General features: G+C 40.1%; 1 protein-coding gene across 6 annotated transcripts in view; it reads left to right on the top strand.

Moving 5' to 3' along the window:
• LOC139546390 (interleukin-1 receptor accessory protein-like 1) overlaps nt 1–24,507 on the top strand; it is a 561,546-nt gene that overhangs the window by 267 nt on the left and 536,772 nt on the right. For all 6 annotated transcript variants that reach the window (XM_071354724.1, XM_071354726.1, XM_071354723.1 and 3 more), the window contains exon 1: nt 1–689. This exon is cut by the window's left edge. The gene's annotated coding sequence lies outside the window, so the exon portion shown is untranslated. The remainder of the gene's footprint in view (nt 690–24,507) is intronic.

Here is a 24,507-nt window from a genome sequence, read left to right as displayed (position 1 = left end):
GTAGCGCACCACGTGGGAAGGCACTAGGACCGGGGAGAGTTCCCCCTCAGCTAGGCAGACTATGAGCATCGCATCCACATAGCCGGGCTGTGGAGGAACCCCCCATCGTATCTGTCAATATAGGATACTTGCGATTATATCTATACATGCAGCCTCGTGGCGCAGCATAGTGGAGTGCGCGCCAGTGCGTTTGGGATGGTCGGGCACCCTTGGGAGAATTCCTGACCAAACCTATTTTGGCGCAAAGCAAGTAGTCCAGTTTAGGTGGGAGTTCAATGGGCTACACGCTTCCATTTCCCGCCCCCCACCCCCTCTTCGTTTTATATATGTAATTTTTTGCCTTTTATTTTGTATTTGGCCATAATCATTTTAGCTTCTTTTCACAATTCCCTCTTTTCTACGTCTTAGTCTCGCGCGAGACAATTCACGTATGTTTTTGTGGGAAAGCATGGCACTTTCTTCATTCATTTGAGAAGAGAACAAGATTCACATCTTTCTCTTTGGATTAAACCGCTGTTTAAACCGCGGCTGTCGCCTGAAAGGGTGATCTGGTTGAAATACTTTTCTTCAGTGGCACCCTGATACTCCATGGAAACGTTTTCTCTCTGGCTTGTCCGTCGCTGTGATGTCCAAAGCTTTCCCCACTGACTGACAAACGCGATCGGACCATTTTGGAAACCCATTTGAAGGTAAGCACATTTCCCTTCAGCTCTCTGCTCTGTCTTGTTGCAGGCAGCCCTCCGCTCCAAACGTTTGTTAAAGTTGATTGGCCCTTTATTAAGTTGTTACTTCGTTTGATTGCGGCAATGCATTGATGGATCTGGCTTCCGATGGACGGTGTAATTCTATAGGAAGTTGCAGCAGTTATTCTGAAAGCATTTCAGCAAATCACAGTATGTATCCAAGAGGGACGCGCATGGCCAGTCTGTGACCGTCTTGACTGTGACGGACCGGGGAATGGTTGTGTGAAGTTGAGCACCTGCCGCTGTTGCAGCACAGACTGTAATTAGCAGCCTACACGGGGGGAAATGGGGAGAACTGGGTGGTTCAGAACAAACATACAGACGTTCAGACTGTGTAATAGGTTACTGCTTTCTCTGGTTGCTAACGAGACTTCCCGTTTGTTGTTTTCTTAGAGAAGCCCTTATACAATGCCTACCATCATTAATGTGGTGGTGGATGCAGGTTGCTATGGCTTATAGAAGAGCTCAAGTGTGGTAGAGGAGCCTATAGAGGAAACGCTGCAGTGCAGTCTCACATATTGGCCCGCCGGTTTAGGGAAGCTCAGTGAGAGGATTTAGATAAAGGTGTAAACGAAGCGGAAGCTTTTTCCCTGTAGGTTAACCATATGCTAAATCATGGCTTTGGGTATTGTATACTAACGGGGCACGTTTCAGGCAAATACAAGCTTTTTTTTTGTTTCACCAGAGCAATATTAACTTTTTTTTCTCAATGGGATTTAGTCTCTCTCTCTCTCTCTGTGAGCTTGTGTCCTTGTGCGCTTGCATGTCCATGTTATGTATGTGTGGTGCGTGTAAACGTGTGTGTGGGTTGCGCCAGTCAGAGAGACAGAGAGAGATACTGCACAGCTGTACCGCCGTTTACTGGCAATAAAAATGCATGGGCTAGGCAACTTGCTCTTTTTATTTTGATGGCAATATGCAGCTTACCGGGTGAATAGGCTATCACTTAGCCCGTATTCGAATTGGATACTTTACTGAGTTCCCGATTGAGAGTATGGTTTATGTGGTGTGATTCTGTGGTCGACAATTTTCCTAAATAATTGGGTGCCTTCCTGTCTGCCTGCCTGTCAGCGTTCTGCTGCTGTATACTAGCCTAGCTGGTGGTTGTGTACAGTATATGTAGTGAGGGCTGTGTACATTCCGCTCGGTCGTTTACCAACCTCCTTCACACAGCGAGTCGCGGTGTGGATAAGCCTGCCCCTAGGGAAAATACTGCGCAACCCCCGGGGGTTTGGGGGGGGGCGTGCAAACGGGAGACATATGACGCAGGGATAAGGGTGGTTGATTGATGATGATCCTATTTCGGGAAGTGCGTCTCGATTAGAATGAATGGCGAGCCTCGCGACTGAATACCCAATAGGCTACCGAGCCTCGCCAAACCCAACGGTCCTCAGACGCAAACCCCAGGCGTTATCACTGTATTCATGTTTGTTATGATGTTATTGCTGTTGATTCGTGTCATGAGAGCAACATTTGAAGAGGAGCGCAGTGAATAAAATTAATATGATATATCATGCAGTGTGGGCTATACACATTGCATAATCAAAACAAACAAGAAATATCTCGAAATGTAATCGAGTATAGCCCAGGCTACGTCCTACTTTTCCAATAATGTTTAGGATGTGCCCAGATTACCAGTCATGTGAGAAATCCCATTCCGAGAAAGCCAGAGAACGTTAAGCAGATCAGACAGTGCTTTTAGTGAGTAGCTGACCGGCCTACCCAGCCGTGCTCGTCTTAATGTGCCAGAGGCTAGTTGGAGCTGGGCCATGTCTCACATTCAATCTCTCACTCACTCTCTCGCCCGCGCGCCAATGTTGCCCTCTTCTTTCACATTTTCAACTGGAATATTTATTGTGGAGTTTAAGGCCATATTTATAAATTAAATGGAAATATGGATGTCTATAATGCAGTAATATAGATTACTCGAAATCTTTAGCGCAAATGCCCTGCACCTTTTGCGTGGCCTGCGTCACAGCTTGGTGCTGAAATGGATAGCTCCTTCTCGCTGGCTTACGCTCAGACCGAGGTAGTGACACAGCAGGTCACAACCGTTCACACAACAACGATCAATGAAAGACACTGACTCAGCCAATCCAATGGCAGAGTTATTGTACACCACAAACGTGTCACTTTATGTGGTGTGTCCTACAGGAGGCATAATGAGATCTGTTTATAGCCGGGGTATTTAACATTTTATTTCACAGGGACCCCTCCGAGGCAAACCTGGGACCCCATCATATGTTAGCAAAACACAGGGATGCTGTAATATGTTTGACAGTATTACAAACTTACAGTATTAAGCTGGCAACTGTGGTGCCAGTATAATGCTGAAAATTTACAGGGTAATACCTACAGTAATATACAAATATTTTACAGTACTAAGCAGCATTGCAGGTTGTCTTTAGAAGACCTGAAATGTAATATTGTAAGAAAAACATACAGTGGGGAGAACAAGTATTTGATACACTGCTGATTTTGCAAGTTTTCCTACTTACAAAGCATGTAGAGGTCTGTAATTTTTATCATAGGTACACTTCAACTGTGAGAGACGGAATCTAAAACAAAAATCCCAAAAATCACATTGTATGATTTTTAAGTAAATAATTTGCATTTTATTGCATGACATAAGTATTTGATACATCAGAAAAGCAGAACTTAATATTTGGTACAGAAACCTTTGTGTGCAATTACAGAGATCATACGTTTCCTGTAGTTCTTGACCAGGTTTGCACACACTGCAGCAGGGATTTTGGCCCACTCCTCCATACAGACCTTCTCCAGATCCTTCAGGTTTCGGGGCTGTCGCTGGGCAATACGGACTTTCAGCTCCCTCCAAAGATTTTCTATTGGGTTCAGGTCTGGAGACTGGCTAGGCCACTCCAGGACCTTGAGATGCTTCTTACGGAGCCACTCCTTAGTTGCCCTGGCTGTGTGTTTCGGGTCGTTGTCATGCTGGAAGAACCAGCCACGACCCATCTTCAATGCTCTTACTGAAGGAAGGAGGTTGTTGGCCAAGATCTCGCGATACATGGCCCCATCCATCCTCCCCTCAATACGGTGCAGTCGTCCTGTCCCCTTTGCAGAAAAGCATCCCCAAAGAATTATGTTTCCACCTCCATGCTTCACGGTTGGGATGGTGTTCTTGGGGTTGTACTCATCCTTCTTCTTCCTCCAAACACGGCGAGTGGAGTTTAGACCAAAAAGCTCTATTTTTGTCTCATCAGACCACATGACCTTCTCCCATTCCTCCTCTGGATCATCCAGATGGTCATTGGCAAACTTCAGACGGGCCTGGACATGCGCTGGCTTGAGCAGGGGGACCTTGCGTGCGCTGCAGGATTTTAATCCATGACGGCATGGTGTGTTACTAATGATTTTCTTTGAGACTGTGGTCCCAGCTCTCTTCAGGTCATTGACCAGGTCCTGCCGTGTAGTTCTGGGCTGATCCCTCACCTTCCTCATGATCATTGATGCCCCACGAGGTGAGATCTTGCATGGAGCCCCAGACCGAGGGTGATTGACCGTCATCTTGAACTTCTTCCATTTTCTAATAATTGCGCCAACAGTTGTTGCCTTCTCACCAAGCTGCTTGCCTATTGTCCTGTAGCCCATCCCAGCCTTGTGCAGGTCTACAATTGTATCCCTGATGTCCTTACACAGCTCTCTGGTCTTGGCCATTGTGGAGAGGTTGGAGTCTGTTTGATTGAGTGTGTGGACAGGTGTCTTTTATACAGGTAACGAGTTCAAACAGGTGCAGTTAATACAGGTAATGAGTGAAGAACAGGAGGGCTTCTTAAAGAAAAACTAACAGGTCTGTGAGAGCCGGAATTCTTACTGGTTGGTAGGTGATCAAATACTTATGTCATGCAATAAAATGCAAATTAATTACTTAAAAATCATACAATGTGATTTTCTGGATTTTTGTTTTAGATTCCGTCTCTCACAGTTGAAGTGTACATATGATAAAAATTACAGACCTCTACATGCTTTGTAAGTAGGAAAACCTGCAAAATCGGCAGTGTATCAAATACTTGTTCTCCCCACTGTATATATATATATATTTCTTCAAATTCATAACATGAATTTCACATGAATTGCACTTTAACCACAAAGAACAATATTTGAAAAGAGCAACATGACATTTCCGGATAGTAGGAAGGAGAGAGAGATACAGTGATAAGAACATTGACAAAAACTGGCCAATAATGTACTTCACCATACACAAACCCATTCATCAGAATAGGTCATTCTTCAAAATACTGGACAAAAAAAACACTCAAAACAGATCAATAAAAAATAGAAAAACAACAGTCAGACAAGGAGAAACGTTTACATAAAACTATAACAAGAACTGCTTGCCTGCCTGTCATTTAGAGAGAAACCAGAGAGATCAAGAGAGAGAGGAATGCTGGATAGAGAAGAGCAGGCAGGGCTAGACTGGAGCCAGACAGGCACACTACTGCAGGCCAACACAGGCTCCAGGATGGTGCTAGCCGAGCATCTGCTGACCTGACCCCCGTGGCAGGATTTCTGAAAGAATGAGAGATGCAAACAAGTCTCGAATAAATCTCTGTGGCGTGCAGATTATCACCCCAATCCTTGAAACCCTGGTCCTCCTTAGCTCTGATATGTCAACTAGGACAAACATGGAAATAGAAAGAACGGAAAGAGAGAGATTGCTATTACTATCACTACTACTATCAATACTACTACTATTACTATTCCTATAACTATTACTATAACTATTACTATCACTACTACTATCACTACTACAACTATTACTATAACTATTACTATCACTACTACTATCACTACTACAACTATTACTATCACTACTACTATCAATACTACTACTATTACTATAACTATTACTATCACTACCACTATCAATACTACTACTATTACTATCACTACTACTATCAATACTACTACTATTACTATAACTATTACTATCACTACTACTATCAATACTACTACTATTACTATTACTATAACTATTACTATAACTATTACTATCACTACTACTATCAATACTACTACTATTACTATTACTATAACTATTACTATCACTACTACTATCAATACTACTACTATTACTATAACTATTACTATCACTACTACTATCAATACTACTACTATTACTATAACTATTACTATCACTACTACTATCAATACTACTACTATTACTATAACTATTACTATCACTACTACTACCAATACTACTACTATTACTATAACTATTACTATCACTACCACTATCAATACTACTACTATTACTATAACTATTACTGTCACTACTACTATCAATACTACTACTTTCACTACTACTATCAATACTACTATTATTACTATTACTATAACTATTACTATCACTACTACTATCACTACTACTATCAATACTACTACTATTACTATAACTATTACTATCACTACTACTATCAATACTACTACTATTACTATAACTATTACTATCACTACTACTATCAATACTACTACTATTACTATAACTATTACTATCACTACTACTATCAATACTACTACTATTACTATTAGTATAACTATTACTATAACTATTACTATCACTACTACTATCAATACTACTACTATTACTATAACTATTACTATCACTACTACTATCAATACTACTACTATTACTATAACTATTACTATCACTACTACTATCAATACTACTACTATTACTATAACTATTACTATCACTACTACTATCAATACTACTACTATTACTATAACTATTACTATCACTACTACTATCAATACTACTACTATTACTATAACTATTACTATCACTACTACTATCAATACTACTACTATTACTATAACTATTACTATCACTACTACTACCAATACTACTACTATTAGTATAACTATTACTATCACTACCACTATCAATACTACTACTATTACTATAACTATTACTATCACTACTACTATCAATACTACTACTATTACTATAACTATTACTATCACTACTACTATCAATACTACTACTATTACTATAACTATTACTATCACTACTACTATCAATACTACTACTATTACTATTACTATAACTATTACTATAACTATTACTATCACCACTACTATCACTACTACAACTATTACTATCACTACTACTATCAATACTACTACTATTACGATTACTAGAACTATTACTATCACTACTACTATCAGTACTACTACTAGTACTATTAATATAACTATTACTATAACTATTACTATCACTACTACTACCAATACTACTACTATTACTATAACTATTACTATCACTACTACTATCAATACTACTATTATTACGATTACTAGAACTATTACTATCACTACTACTATCAGTACTACTACTAGTACTATTAATATAACTATTACTATAACTATTACTATCACCACTACTATCACTACTACAACTATTACTATCACTACTACTATCAATACTACTACTATTACGATTACTAGAACTATTACTATCACTACTACTATCAGTACTACTACTAGTACTATTAATATAACTATTACTATAACTATTACTATCACTACTACTACCAATACTACTACTATTACTATAACTATTACTATCACTACTACTATCAATACTACTATTATTACTATTACTATAACTATTACTATCACTACTACTATCAATACAAATACTATTACTATAACTATTACTATAACTGTTACTATTATTATCACTACTACTATCAATACTAATACTATTACTACTACTATAACTATTACTATAACTGTTACTATTATTATCACTACTACTATCAATACTAATACTACTACTATAATTATTGCTATAACTGTTACTATCACCACTACTATCAATACTACTACTATTACTATTACTATAACTATTACTATAACTGTTACTATTATTATCACTACTACTATCAATACTACTAATATTACTATTACTGTTACTGTTACTATTACTATCACTACTACTATCAATACTACTACTACAACTATTACTACTACTTTCACTATCACTACTAAGATCAATACTACTAATAATACTATTACTATTACTGTTACTATTACTATCGCTATCACTACTACTATCAATACTACTACTATTACATGACTATTACTATAACTATTACTATCACTATTACTATCAATACCACTACTATTACTATTACTATTACTATTACTGTTACTATCACTACTACTATCAATACTACTACTATTACATGACTATTACTATAACTATTACTATCACTATTACTATCAATACCACTACTATTCCTATTACTATTACTGTTACTATCACTACTACTATCAATACTACTACCATTATTGTTGCTATTACTATTACTATTACTATTACTTGCTGGGTAAAAAGGTAGATGACAACTGACAAATCAAGTTTCTGTGTTCATCAGGTGTGTGTGTTTGTGTACTTACATGTTGGAGTTTTTCCACTCCAACTCCTTCAGGTCTGCGAGGAAGCGTGTGACATGGGTCTTGCAGCTCACTCCTTCTTTTGCTGTGCCTTTTGTAACGATGTACGCTGAAAGCAAATTCAGGGAGTGAATACGTTTAATAAATAAAAGAACAAAACAAGACACACGAACAGCACACCGACATAGAACAGGAACACTGACGACTGGGGAAGAAACCAAAGGGAGTGACATACTGTACGCACTAGATACCACTAGATACTCTAGGTACCACTTTACTATCTTTCTGTTCCACCTTAAATCAAATAATTGTATTCCCAAGCATGATCCGCCTTGGGGTGTCCGGCAAAGGAATTTGCGCCTCGACATCAATCCGACTTGCAGTGACCTAAAATCACAAAACATTAATTAAAAAAAGATTCAAATCATGTGTAATAGTACAGTATAAACATAATTAATCATATATACACTTTATAAGTATAAAACAACTATTCCTTACATCTGCCAAGAGGAACAGATATTCCTCCTTCTCTTTGAAGTGGGTCATCAACAAAAGAATGGCAGCAGTGGCTGTGACATCGTCATTGCCTCTGATGTTAGGGGCGATTTCATTCAGCAGGCACCGGATCTGTCTCTACTTGGTCTTTTGGCTTTTAAAAAAGTTGACAATTCTCTCACACTTGTTCAGGAGAGCTTGAGTAAGGCGACTGTCAATCTCAATGCCAGTATTGAAGTGGTTGCAGAGCCATAACTTGGTGAAAAAGAAGGGGCCTTTGTTCCTGAAGGTCACTGACTCTTGGAGGACAAGTGTTGATCATGTGCTGTTGATAAGTGTATGTCAGCTTCATCAGGTCCTCCACTTCTTTCTTGTCTGCACCTCTGGGGCCCACACAGCTGAAAATGTTTGCCATCGCCTGTCTCTTGTTTTACAGGGAGTCGTGGGGTTTCTTTCTCTGCAAGGTACTGTGGTTGCCAGTTGATGCAGTCATATCTGTCGACATTGGTTGTTGCTGTTTTTGCCTGTCCGCTGATGTCCCTTCCCTCTTCATTGCTCCTCTTGGGTCTACTGATTCTATCTAAAGTGCGGTACAATTTATAGGCTCCACTCTGGTCTTAATCTTAGTGAACAGGAAGTGGTACCCACTGGCAAGTGGTTCTCCTTCCTCAGTCAGGTCTTCAAAAGTCTTTGGGTACTGCGTTACAATGGATTTTGCAATTTCACTGTATACAGCCTTGTTGGGATTGGGGCAGTGCTCAGGCATGGCGTCGACAGTCTCCCTCACCATCTGCCACCTACCTTCCGCTTCTACCCTATTTCTTCGGGTAATGGCCTGCTTGAGGCTGAAGGGCATCCTCTGCCACTTCCAGCTACCAGCCAGCCTGCAATTGGAAAATTACACTACCCCCAGCCACCAAATTGCATGCACTCACCTGAAGAGCTATCAAGCTATACCATGCAACTCATGCCAACCACACAATCTCAATAAAAACATGTGTAACATATCAGTCTATGCTAATTAATTTAATTCATTAATAAGGATAATAATAGCAGGGGGAGTATTCTACTACACTTCTGCTAAGTCACACACACCCCCAGACTGAATAGAGCTAACCAGAGATATTTAGAGAAAGGTGTCCAATGGAGTTCCCCATGTCAGACCTAGCTGACGTTAGTAAGACCAATTCCCCTTTTATCTGAGATGACTCTCATGCCAACTACAGAATCCCTGAAAAAGGATAAATCCCAAGGCAAAATGTCAGTCTGTGCCTGCTGACAAACTAAAGGTGCATTCGACCTAGCTAAACGCTCACTACCTCTCTAGACGGACAGTCTTTTTGTCCGGTGTAGCCTACGACCACTTTGCCACTAATACCATAACGTTAGCAACATGCCACCCATGTAATATGCCCACCGGTTGAGTAACCTATCCAAAGAAACCTACATCATATGGATTTCTGCATGTTGTTAATGCTAAAATGATGCGATCTATAGCTACAATATCACTGATTATTTTACCAGCAAGGAAGATCAACGCAACAGACCGACATGTCAACTTGGCTAGGTAACATAATCCAAACCAGCTAGCTAGCTAACGTAGCTAACGTAATAGTAGCTTAGTTAAGAAAACCTGCAGTAGGTAGTTCTATTAAAATGTGTCTATATAATATATGGAATTAGTACAAACAGTGCATTCGGAAAGTATTCAGACACCTTGACTTTTTCCAAATGTTGTTACTGTCATGACGTGGCCCTTTCTGGGTATAGATCATGGCTTCCCCCTATCTCTCTCTCTCCTACACCCAGGTTCTGTTATCTCAGGTTGTAAATTCCTGGCGGATACTCTCCCTCCCTTTTCATGCAGAGAGAGACCACAGAGTGAACAAAGGATTTCACATGGCCGAACTCCTAAATCCACAAAATGGGAAAATTGAACTATATGTCCACTTGTGAGAATGTGGGAAGGGTCCGTGGACACTTAAGGGACAGTTATGTTGAGTGTGTTTCATTTGGTGACCTCACGAAGGACAGGAAACTGTCACAAGAATTTAGCTATCTCAATGGTTGAACTCAACTATCACTCAAGCTTTGTCTATTTCCCAGAGGTCATAAATCTCTGGTTAAGAACACAATCTTTTTATAGCACACACACACACACACACACACACACACACACACACACACACACACACACACACACACACACACACACACACACACACACACACACACACACACACACACACACACACACACACACACACACACAAATGAACTCACATCAGTAGAAACTCCACCTCTCTTTAGGTGGGCTGTATTTTACTACATCCTGTTACTGTTGTTGTTTTTACTACATCTGTTACTGTTGTTGTTGTTACTACATCTGTTACTGTTGTTGTTTTCACTACACCTGCTACTGTTGTTGATTTTACTACATCTGTTACTGTTGTTGTTTTTACTACATCTGTTACTGTTGTTGTTTTCACTACACCTGCTACTGTTGTTGATTTTACTACATCTGTTACTGTTGTTGTTTTCACTACATCTGTTACTGTTGTTGTTTTCACTACACCTGCTACTGTTGTTGTTTTCACTACACCTGTTACTGTTGTTGTTTTCACTACACCTGCTACTGTTGTTGATTTTACTACATCTGTTACTGTTGTTGATTTTACTACATCTGTTACTGTTGTTGTTTTTACTACATCTGTTACTGTTGTTGTTTTCACTACATCTGTTACTGTTGTTGTTTTCACTACACCTGCTACTGTTGTTGATTTTACTACATCTGTTACTGTTGTTGTTGTTACTACATCTGTTACTGTTGTTGTTTTCACTACATCTGCTACTGTTGTTGTTTTTACTACATCTGTTACTGTTGTTGTTTTCACTACATCTGTTACTGTTGTTGATTTTACTACATCTGTTACTGTTGTTGTTGTTACTACATCTGTTACTGTTGTTGTTTTCACTACATCTGTTACTGTTGTTGTTTTCACTACATCTGTTACTGTTGTTGTTTTCACTACATCTGTTACTGTTGTTGTTTTCACTACATCTGTTACTGTTGTTGTTTTACTACATCTGTTACTGTTGTTGTTTTCACTACATCTGTTACTGTTGTCTGTCTTGTCAGAGGATCTAGGTTCAGGTCTATCTGGATGTTAATGCTAACTATTTATATTATGTATTCTTCACCTTCCTTTTGGTCACGCTTGTCCATGGTAATCAGCCAATTAGCTTCTCCTTTGTTTATCCTTATATTACATCCTTTTAAGTCCCAGATGGCTTCTCCCATCCTCTGATGATGGGTCCATCCACAGAGTGCCATTTCTGGTAGTGGTCTAGTTCTCTTAATTGAGAGGGACCTCTGAACTTCTGTGTCCGTTATTGTTTGGGATGGAATGGGTATGGTAATCCTATTTTTTTTCCAAAGGAGATTTAGTAGAAACTTGTTTTCTGACCCTACTTCTGACATACTCTATAGTTGTAGGTGGGTCTACTACCATGTTTCCTAGGTTTGCTGCTGTTGCTGTCAAGGCCATTTTACCACTCTTCAGTTGTTTTGGTTTCCACTGTCTGTCAGGGAGACCATCTGAGGGCAGAGAAGTCGATGGTAGGGAAATCTCCTTCCCATCTATCTGCCATTGTTTCTCTGTCCCCTTGGACAGCGTCTCCGTCAGGGGTATCTGTCAGAGTAGGTATGTCATCAGAAGCAACAGGCATGTCACTCCTCCCCATCCCTGGACTCTCTGGATCTTCAGGCGAGTGTATCTGTTGACTATTGGGAGTTGCGCCGTGATCCTTGTCTCCTCCTTCCTCCTTCTCCTTCTTCCAGGCTCCTGCCTGGTGTGTCAGTATCCTCTGCTTCCTCATGGCTTAATGGTCGTTCACCGATCTCCTCCGGAACTCTGGTACAGTGGTTTTAAATGGAACCACATAGTGCTTCCTTCCACCTGGACGGCTGTTGGTGTTGCTAGGACCACTTCGTAGGGACCCTCTTACCTTGGCTCGTTCCACTTCCTCCGGAACACTCGGATGTAGACATGGTCCCCTGGGATCACTGGACGTGGAACCTCTGGTCCTGGTTCAGGTTTTGGCCTTCTTCCTGTGAGGTTTTCAAACTCAGAGACTTATGGCATCTTTTCTTTGATTACACCATACACAATCTTATTTCCATCTCTCATCACACCTCCACTTTCTCCTTCTTGTTCCTAAGAGAGTGATAGCATAAGACTTGGAAATCCATGAAAAACACAAAACATAACAGTATTAACAATGTGGTAAGCTATGCATAATTATATATGCATGAAAATCAAAGTCTGAGACCATGACAATTCCCACTCTCTCTTCACTAGACTCTATGCCTCCAGGATACATTTCTGTTGGACTCCACAAAAATGAAGGCCCTAAAAAGCCTCCTCATGCTTTCGTCCAGTCTTCCCCTTTCTGGCCCCAGGTTCCGAGAGGTGTTCCCAAGCCATGTCATTTTCACTTTGTTCCCCATCTCCTTCATTGCCACTTAATAGACACATCACTTGATAGGCAAGTGCATATCCCTAATCAATGCTTCATCCTCTTGAGGTAACTCAGCACTGTACATGCTCTCACATTGATGCCTTCAAACTGTTGTTTAGAGTACAATTACCCCAACATCTATCCTCTTTCATATGATGCATTAACAGAGAAAAAGTCTATATATAGTGTGTGCAAATGAGTTAAGATAAGGGAGGTAGGCAATAAATAGGCCATAGTGGTGAAATAATTAAAATTTAGCAATTAAACAGTGGAGTGATAGAAGTGCAAAAGATGAATGTGCAAGTAGAGATACTGGGGTGCAAAGGAGCAAAATTAAATAAATAAATACCAGAATGGGGATGAGGAAGTTGGATGGCTATTTACAGATGGGCTGTGTACAGGTGCAGTGATCTGTGAGCTGCTCTGACAGCTGGTGCTTAAAGTTAGTGAGGGAGATATGGGTCTACAGGATTTGGCTACGAATATGAAGTGAGGGCCAGCCAACAAGAGCATACAGGTCACAGTGGTGGGCAGTATATGGGGCTTTGGTGACAAAAACTGCATCCAATTTGCTGAGTAGAGTGTTGGAGGCTATTTTGTAAAGGACATCGCCGAAGTCAATGATCGGCAGGATAGTCAGTTTTACGAGGGTACGTTTGGCAGCATGAGTGAAGGATGCTTTGTTGCGAAATAGGAAGCCGATTCCTCTCCCTTCCTCTCCCTATTGTATTTCCTCTCCCTTTTCTTTCCCTGTCATTCAGAAACCATTTCACAACCTTTCCATCTGTTTGTATACCCAAATTTAAACTGAATTGAAAAAAAAAAACATCCAAAATAAATCCCACAGTATCAACAACACTATCGCATATTTCATAACCGGTAAATTGTGTGCGTGTGCTGGTGTGTGTGTGTGGTAAACCATATGGAAAAAACAAACAAAAAATGGCCAGGCCTTCCCATTCTTTACTTAGCATGTATTACCCTTAGACACAATACACTCCCATATGGTATTATGTGATTGGTCTCTCTCTTCCATAACTATGTACAATTATCCTGGTATCGTTAATAGACCAATGTCCAATCAATTAGATTGTTCCTGTTAACCTTTCTAAATGTAATAATTTTTCCTGTCGCAAATGTAGTCAATTTCTCAACTTAAGAAATCAGTGATATTTGATCCCAGGCATTTAATAAAAAGTAGTTTGAGACATGGTCTCCTACGTCTCCCTTTATTTACACACTGTATTGGACTTCCATCAGTCCTGGAAGCAAGAATTATATTCACGACACATCAGATAACAGTGTTCCATTAAGTGGAATCGACCCCATCTAAAATAAACAATCCCAGAGCCCCTTTCCAGTTATCCTATCAGTTTAACCTGTTGCATTAGTTTAGTGAAATAAAAAACTGTTGTTTAACAAATGTAAAACCTTCAAAAAGTTGGTGCTGTCTTATCAGCTTGATCAGCCAATGCTTATTTCATTCTACTTTTATTACTGGACACTGTTCCACGTAATGGAAACAGATTATAATTTCTAGAATACATTAACTTCCTGCTCAAATTCACTGGTGTTACCTAACTATAAAACCAAGCAACAGTAATGTTTCTCATACCTCTACTTCAAATAGCCCACTACCTGCTTGCTTTCAACCGCAGCTAATCGTTTTTAAAATCTCAAGGCTCAATCCCTCTACTCATCATATAACCTCGTATTGAAACCTCAGCTTTTCAAATTACTAAAATATCACATCATTAGAGTGCTAAAAAAAGACACTAATAACATATTACCATTCACATACTGTCAACACTCTTTACATTTACATCAATCCTCCTTATCAATATGACTATATTTGTATCACTAACCACTGCTTCACACTCATTAAACAAGTATTATTTTAAGATTATCCTGTAATGCGCCAAATGTAAAAAATACATCAGCCAATTCTTATTCAATCCAAACAATTCAAATTCAAAATTCTGACTTTCCAATTGACATTCTTTTGTTACCTTCACTAATCTACATCTCTTCCCTGAAACTCAGAAAGCTCTCTACAATCTCAACCATACTCTACCTCTGTCTTTCTGCTAATGTTTATGTTACCAGGTGAATTTTTTATTTCAATTATAGTCAAAACAAACCTAATTCTACTTTTCACAGGGAGGCCACTTTAATTACTATTATCTCTTCCTCCCTTACATTAATTCAATACATTTATTGTAGAATAAAACGAAACAAAGACTAGTTTCAAACTACTAGGATTTTCTCCTTGAGTCGGATGGTCTCGAAACCCCCAAATATGTTATCTTTTTCACCAGTAGTACTTTACCATAGCTAAAATTCCTTGTGTCCCTGCTCTACCACATAGTTTACATATTGTATCAACATAGAACCCCCAAATCTAAACCCTTTAGCGATTGTTTGAATGCGGCCTGATACAAAGTTCGACATTTTTAAACATCATTCGTGCTCTCGTCCATATATTCTGCCCATTTTAATACGTTACCTAATACCCACTGTCCTTGATTCTCACAAGGATTATTCAACCCCAAAATCCGCTAATGAACAGGGTTGATCCAAACTTTCTGATTCATAATGCCTAATATTTTTTCCCACAAGGCAGTCAAGCACCCAAGCTAACTGGCTAAAGTTGGCTAGCTAATTTAGCTAACACTACTTCCAGACATAAACAAGAGAATACATCTTCACTCTCCATTCTACTCACCTCGCAGAGCTGGTAAGGCTCTTTACTTGTTTGTTAACTAACTGTGCCGCTGGCAATAATTCAAATTACATTATGTTCCTGACGTTTACTGACACCGGCCATATTCAACCCGGCTTTGAGCATTTGTAAACTCATCAGCCACTCTGCACTCTGGTACATCCACATTAGTGCTTTGAAATCTGAACAAAATAGCCTGAACGACTTTACCAAGTACCCCATTTTACACTATCCATTCTCAAAATAGTCCTGTTAGTGCAATTACGCTGAGAGTACGCTAACTTCAAAACACTGGTATATTGAGCTTTTGATCCTGGTTTTATGTGATTGTGCCAATTCATAATTGCCTCCCTGAATTCTTTATTTGATTTGAATTTTCCGTTAGCAGGGAAATGTTGCTCAATATTATCCAGTTTGCTCAATTCTTTCCATATTCGAGCCGAATTGTTAGAATTTTCATGTGCTTCTTTCAGAAACTCCATGGTTTTATTGAAAAAATAATTTTCCTGTGATATACGTATTTATTCTTTGCCTCCTAGTTTCATTTCATTGTGCTATTCACTTCATTAAAACCACTCTTATTCTCTTGTTCTTAGATTTCTCCCTACAGGTCCAGGGCTAAACATGTGTCCCGTGTGGCTCAGTTGGTAGAGCATGGCGCTTGCAACGCCAGGGTTGTGGGTTCATTCCCCACGGCGGGACCAGGATGAATATGTATGAACTTTCCAATTTGTAAGTCGCTCTGGATAAGAGCGTCTGCTAAATGACTTAAATGTAAATGTAAACATCTTCAACGGTCTGTTCAAGCCCTGAGTGACTTGATCACAACCTATTCCCTCCTATTTATATCCACATCATTTTTCTTTCTCTGACTATTGTACTCGGTCTATTGGTTATTGCCCCTGTCTCTAGGTTTTTATCATTGTTCTCTCTTTTTGAGCATATTCTTACTTCAAATGTTGCAATTTCTATATACTGTATTTTCTATATACTGTATTTTCTATATACTGTATTTTCTTCTATCTTGCAACACAGTGTGCAATTTTTATTGGCCTCACTGGGCAATCGCTGATGTCGTCTTGACATTTATTACTACCTTACTATAATGTTCATATATTTTTTAATATATCCGGACTGTTCAAACTTCTAGTATTTATATTACTTCAACAGTCTCTCTCACACCATTTATATTCACCTCTCCTGGTGCAGGACCAGATGCGTCCCCTCCTCCAGGTCACACTCAAGTGACGGTTCAGGAGACGCTCACAACCCTTTTCCCACCAACAGCAGAGAACTTTCACACTCAGTTTCACATACCTCTTACGCTTTCGTAAGCGACCTGATTATACAGCACTTTTCTGATTCACTTCCTCGACACAGAAAAGGCAATATTATACAGGATTTTTACTTGTCTCACACTTTTCTTAAGCGACCTGGAAATGTAGCGGTTTTCTGATTCACTTCCTCAACACAGAAAAGGCAATAATATACAGGAATTTTACCCATCCAAGCAGTCCCCATGGATCAATTCATTTCCTCAATGTAATAGGCGGTATCACAGGAATTATACCCATCTAAGCAGTCCTTATCGATTCACTTCCTAGTCACGATAAGCGGTATTACAGGATTTCTATTTAATTTTATTCGACCATGCAGATAAACAGTTGCCACTCCCGAACTAGATCGAACAGAACAGTCGACAGGCCAGACAGATAACCTGAACGAGACTGAACACCCACCCCAGCTGAGCAACTGAGCGAGCTGGATGAAATGAATGACCCACCTGACTCGGACTGACTGAATAAGATGAATGGGCTGCGTTTTGTGCGCAAACTCAAACAGGTTTAAACAAATATGTCCAGCCAAACTGAATCAAACAACGTAGTCACAACTCAAACAGACTGAACAACTGGTCAGATGAACTGTCCGAACAAATCAGATGAATAACCCCACTCAACTGAGCCAGTCAAGAAAGATGAAGCACATAAATCTCCCTCTGCAATTGGTCACACACACCAATTACTATACTATATTTTCAGTGTTGCAACCCTCAAAGCTTTTTATCCCCCCATTATTTTGCATACATTTCATTGAACTCAAAAGCTCCCAATACTTCTTTGGTTTGTCAAATTTGGAGACACCCACTTGGTGACCTACCGTTGAGGCCGTGTCCTGGAGCGAACCACACAAAACTCTATACTATTTAAGCAAAAATGTTGCTTACCTTTTAAAGTGGCCACTTTGTGTAGTTCGCCCAAAACCGTCCACAACTGCAGATTTTCACCGTCTCTGGTCCCTTTTCGCCACTCCTGGCTGGTTCGCCATTTAAGTCGTGGAAATATTCAGTCAATAATATTTCTCAAATACCGGAGTCTGTGAGTTCAAATAGACTTTTATTACAATAATAATATAAGCCGAGCTGGTTCATGAAAACAACTAACTTTTCAGCCTTGGCACACACTCTTTATACCGGTTTCATCCTTACGTCACACACATAGTAACTCCTCTTAATGACTCATCCCCTCTGGCATTTAGCCACCATTATCCTTTTGCCTTGCACTCATTTTAGTTTGGTTTCACATTAGGGCATGGAAACTTTAGAGCCATAGCAATGGTTAAAAAATGAACAGTCATGTCCACTCCCCAGACAGGTGCATGTCTAATGGTGTCTCATGATCCAGACACACACATAGAGTGCACTATTCTTGCTGACTCCGCTGAAATGAACACACATGTTCTGGAAAATTCCCAATACTACGCAAATAGTAACTTCTGCTAGTCAAAACCAGCAGAAACCACAAAGACTGAGAACAGCTTGGTTTCAACTATGCAATAAAGCTCTCTTTCTCTCTCACATACCACAGACCGTTTGGCGTCGCCAACTACAGCTAATACAATATCTTATAGTCATTTTTACACAAGGCTTACAATTAAAGTTAATAACAGTATTTTTTATAATTTTACCCAGAATACAGTGCAATCTACAGCATTAATGCTGTAAAACACATTGAAGGTGTTGTTACTGTGCATTCTAAAGTGTTTTACTATTGAAATTACAGAAAAGTGTGGCAAGGAGAAGAAATCAACATTTAAAAATTAATAGATTTGGTAAATAGTTTTTCATTATTGTAAACTCTAACATAGCCTATTAGCAAGAAAGGTAACTCCAAACCCATATTGGCTAAGAGTATCTGTTCAGCTGGTTAAACAAAGGTTAGCAATGTGTTGGCAAAAATGTACACTACCATTCAAAAGTTTGGGGTCAGTTAGGAATGTCCTTGTCTTTGAAAGAAAAGCACATTTTTTGCCCATTAAAATAACATCAAATTGATCAGAAATACAGTGTAGACATTGTCAATGTTGTAAATTACTATTTTAGCTTGAGACAGCTGATTTTTTTATGGAATATCTATATAGGCGTACAGAGGCCCATTATTAGCAACCATCACTCCTGTGTTCCAATGGCACGTTGTGTTAGCTAATCCAACTTTATCATTTTAAAAGGCTATTTTGTCATTAGAAAACCATTTTGCAATTATGTTAGCACAGCTGACAACTGTTGTTCTGATTAAAGAAGCACTAAAACTGGCCTTCTTTAGACTAGTTGAGTATCTGGAGCATCATCATTTGTGGGTTCGATTGCAGGCTCAAAATTGCCAGAAACAAATAACTTTCTTCTGAAACTTGTCAGTCTATTTTTGTTCTGAGAAATGAAGGCTATTCCATGCGAGAAATTGCCAAGAAACTGTAGATCTGGTACAACGCTGTGTACTATTTCCGTCACAGAACTGCGCAAACTGGCTCTAACCAGAATAGAAAGAGGAGTGGGAGGCCCCGGTGCACAACTGAGCAAGAGGACAAGTACAATAGAGTGTCTAGTTTGAGAAACAGGTCCTCAACTGGCAGCTTCATTAAATAGTACCCGCAAAACACCAGTCTCAACGTCAACAGTGAAGAGGCGACTCCGGGAAGCTGGCCTTCTAGTCAGAGTTCCTCTGTCCTGTGTCTGTGTTCTTTTGCTCATCTTAATCTTTTATTTTTATTGGCCAGTCTGAGATATGGCTTTTTCTTTGCAAGTCAGCCTAGAAGGCCAACATCCCGGAGTTGCCTCTTCACTGTTGACGTTGAGACTGGTGTTTTGATGTTATTTTAATGAATAAAAAATTAGCTTTTCTTTCAAAAACAAGGACATTTCTAAGTGACCCCAAACTTTTGAAATGTAGTGTATGTCCAAGTGATGAAAGATCAACAGCTTGTCTCTCTGGTAGCCTATTCACGGCTGTTTTTCAAAGCCGATGTCAGATACTCCAGTAAGTGTAATTTGCTCAAAACTAGGAGTTGAGAAATAATGTGGACATCATTAGAAATAAGGTATTTTCCTTTTTTTCTACTGTCGGTATGTAATTCAAAATTGGTTTATTCTGTTGTTGCTAGCGATGTTCAAAATAATATTTTTTTGCCTGGGGAAATATTTTTTTGCTGACCCACTACAGTACCTCTGCGGACCACTAGGGGATCGCGGACCCCCAGTTGAATCACCTTGGTATAACCTTTATGGAGTTTTTCAAAGTAAATATTTGCAAACTTGGACTATATTCATTATTATTGAACTAATTTAGGAATCCATTCAACATAGGCCGAAGCTAAAGGTTAGGTTATTCGATACATAAGCTTATTCTAGCAACTCCCCTATCCTGTAGCCCCTACGTCAGTCAATGCACATTTCCTCTAGCCTTCCTCTCCACCTCCGGGGGTCATAATGAGGCTCTCTCTCCCACGGGGCCATGTACGGCACTCCCCGTGGCTTCCCTGTTCATTCATTTTCCAACATCCCCTTCCCTGCATGAGCATTTAATTGTTTTATATGGCCTCATCTCTGTGTGTACTGGGGGCTGTTAAAAAGCCATTAGGCAGTAGTCATGAAGTGATCCTGTAGCGTTTAAACACCCAGGTATTGGATTACAGCGAGGGCTAGCAGACCTCTCTATGTGGAAGGAGATATAACATTGGGAATGTTAAGTGCCTCAGCGGAGACGAGAGTAGGTTAGTACTGCACGTCTCTGACATTTTGTCAACCGCTCCATTATTCTGTTACTCGCATCGTCAATATGTGTGTGTGTGTGTGTGTGTGTTTGTGCCAGTGTGTGTGTGTGTTTGTGCCGGTGTGTGTGTGTGTTTGTGCCAGTGTGTGTGTGAGTAAGTGCATGTGTTGATTCAGGTCAGCGCAAAGGGGGTCACACGCGGATTCTCAAAAAGGTTTTGTGAGCGTGCTCCTGTTGAGAAATGTTCCCGCCTTTACCTGGCGGCTTGACTTTCCCCCTGAGAAAACACGGTTTGGTTTCTAAACATTACATCATGATTGCGTTACCGTAGCAGCCCTGGGATAAAACTATCCACAGAGAACTAAGCCAAGAACAGTATGTCAACACCAGGGTTTCCGTTAGGAAAATGTGGCGCCCGGACATTTGACCGGCAACATTTAAATTTACTGGACATTTGGGAAATGTACCGGACCCATATCCATTGGGTGGGTAACCTGATTAGGGCGTCCACCCACAGTGCTCAGAATGACAGCACATTTACAATATGGTAATTCATATTAACAGAACATGCAAGTCAAGGATGCAACTATGTGCGGTGTTCTTACCGAATTCTGATGTGTACTTTGAACATGTTAGAATAACTTTCCACATTTACATTTCCTCAGCCAACAAGACCAGTAACTAACAGCAAAATCACTATGTCAATCCTCTGTATTAGAAACGTTTAGGCTACCTATTCTATTGGTCAGCTTGTGGAGGAAGAAATAGCCTGTTCCAAACAGACTCTGGGACACTCGTGGGAAGATGGATCCCAAATTCATACAACCGGCTGTGATTGGGAGTCAGTCTCAAGTTTAAATGTTGATAAACTATTATTTATTTACATTATAAGCGCAGCAATGCGCCCAGACAGCAGGCTACGCTCTAATGTTAGTTCGTTCCATAATGCAATTAGCAGGAAAACAATGTTGTCGAAAGGGCACTGCACATGTGAGCGGTTTAATGTTACAGAGATGAAAATATCCATTAGTAATGTACACTTTTTTATTTAACCAGGCAAGCCACTTAAGAACAAAATTATTATTTACAATGACAGCCTACCCCAGCCAAACCCGAACGACACTGGGCCAATTCTGGGCCACCCTATGGGACTCCCAATCACAGCCGGTTGTGAAACAGCCTGGAATCAAACCAGGGTCTGTAGTGACACCTCTAGCACTGAGATGCAGGGCCTTAGACCGCTGCGCCACTCGGGAGCCCGAGAGGAGATTTAATAGGCTACTTTGAAGCAAGGTAAGACATGCTTCATAATGTGTATTAAAACCTTCAAGTTTCAAACAATTAAGTAGCCTATTAAATGTTGTTTTCAAAATGAATACTGCCTCCAGCTCATAGCAAAGTGGTGTGTGACGCGTTGATGAAGCCAGCCTTCTCTTGCCCTTGATGCGTTCAAAACAACTGAAAACAACTGGGAACTCGCAAATCTCAGCCTTCCGACTTCAGTGCATTCAAGACAACTGGGAAGTGGGAAAAAAACAAGCTCCAACTGGGAAAATATTTTTGAATGGTTATCCAACTCGGATTCCAACACGGATTCCAACTCATCCAACTCAGACCTCTTTCTAGAGCTCAGATTTTCCGACCTGAATATCACTGACGTCATGATTTGACCTCGTACAACTGGAGATCCCAGTTGTCTTGAAAGCACCACAAGATGCTGCAGCAGCTCTTCCACTGTTTGACAGATTTTCCAGTCACAGGCTGTATATCTGTATGCTGTAGGCATGTGATAAATAAGATACATAATGAATATACTGTACACGCAGCAATTTAATTCCACAAAATTATGCAAATTAACCTATAGATGGATAAGCATGACCAGTCAAATGTATTTACATCGACTGGTATTTAGTTAAAAATTGTCTAAAAAGCATTATTTCGCAATGGTATTTTTTCTTGTTCACCCAGACATTTGGCCTGCGCAATTTAATTGAACTGCCTGTCAATTAAAAAAATAAATCAAATCAAATCAAAGTGTATTTGTCAAGTGCGCCGATACAACAGGTGTACAGGTGTTCACCTTACAGTGAAATGCTTACTTACAAGCCCTAACCAACAGTGCATTTTTTAAGTAAAATATAGGTATTAGGTAAACAATAGATAACTAAAGAAAAAAAAAGAAAAAAAAGAGTAAAATGAGAGTGAAAATAGTAGCGAGGATATATACAGGTGGTACCTGTACAGAGTCAATGTACGAGGGCACCGGTTAGTCGGGCTAATTGAGGTAATATGTACATGTAGGTAGAGTTAAAGTGACTATGCATAGATGATGATCAGAGAGTAGCAGCAGGCTAACGGAAACCCTAGTCTACACACAGGCCTTGGATTAAATGAGGCCTTGAATTGAATGAGTGATCTGTGTGTTTTTCCCAACGTCGATTGAATCAGGCCTCCCCGCCAGCTGGTTGCCTTGCAGGGGACCAATTTGAGGTGATCCCGTGGCGAAATGTATCAATAACTCGATGGTTCTGGAAAAGCCGGGCTGCAGGGGGAGAACGGGAAGGAGCAGGGCTTGGTAACGAGGGAAATACGCTGAGGGAGAGGCCTGATTACAGAGCAGATTGGTGCCTTTGGTGTTAATGTTTGTCTGTTCACTGTTTCCTGCCCTCAGGCCACATCACGCGTGCTAGAGCCACAAGGCCAGTGTTCACACAGGCAGCACAATTCTGATATTTTTTCCACTAATTGGTATATTGACCAATCACATAAGATCTTTTCCCATTAGATCTTTTTTCAGAGCTGATCTGATTGGTCAAAAGACCAATTAGTGAACAAAAAATTCAGAATTGGGCTGCTTGTCTAAACGCAGCCACAGAAGGTCAAAATGTTCCAAGGCATTGTTTAGATTTGTAGCTAGCTACCTAAAAGTTAAAAGCATCATCCAGTTTTACCTCAGCAGTTGACACCTAGCTCGAAGAAAAGGGAAAGCTCTCGGGAGCCTCGCTATCCTTTCGCAGGAACTCGCACCAGGAGCAGGCTTTGATGACAAGGGTGGTTTAATCTTTTGATGTTGCAGTTTACGGTTTTGATGTGAGTGTTCCGTTTGACGCGGTTTGATTATGCTGTGTTTGATGGGTGGGTGGCGAGAGGAGCGGAACGTTTTGATGGGGAGCATTTTGATGGTGGACCCCTGTGAGGAGCTTGCCAGCTCTGCTCCTGCTGTGGCAGATTGATATTTGTAATTTAGAAGAAGCTGTCACGCAGCAACCACCAGACGGAAACTGCCACGGAGGCGCACAGTCGATTAAATACGGTTTGTTTAGAAATTATTATTCTGATGTGAAGAATCTGCTTAGTGTTCATCGGGGGGCATGGCTGCTGAGAGGACCAGCACGCACACACACACACATGCACGCACACACAGAGGTGATTGTAAAGGGCGTGTTAAGGGTGAGAGTACTGTATGTCATCTGTCTTGGCTCTATAATCAATGATAAACCTTCAGATCACAATGGGGTTTTCACCACAGAGAGATGGATGAAAGGTCAAAGCTGTG

The sequence above is a fragment of the Salvelinus alpinus genome, chromosome 20 (genome assembly GCF_045679555.1).
Source record: "Salvelinus alpinus chromosome 20, SLU_Salpinus.1, whole genome shotgun sequence".
Taxonomy (NCBI): domain Eukaryota; kingdom Metazoa; phylum Chordata; class Actinopteri; order Salmoniformes; family Salmonidae; genus Salvelinus; species Salvelinus alpinus.
This window is presented reverse-complemented; position numbering and strand designations above follow the sequence as displayed.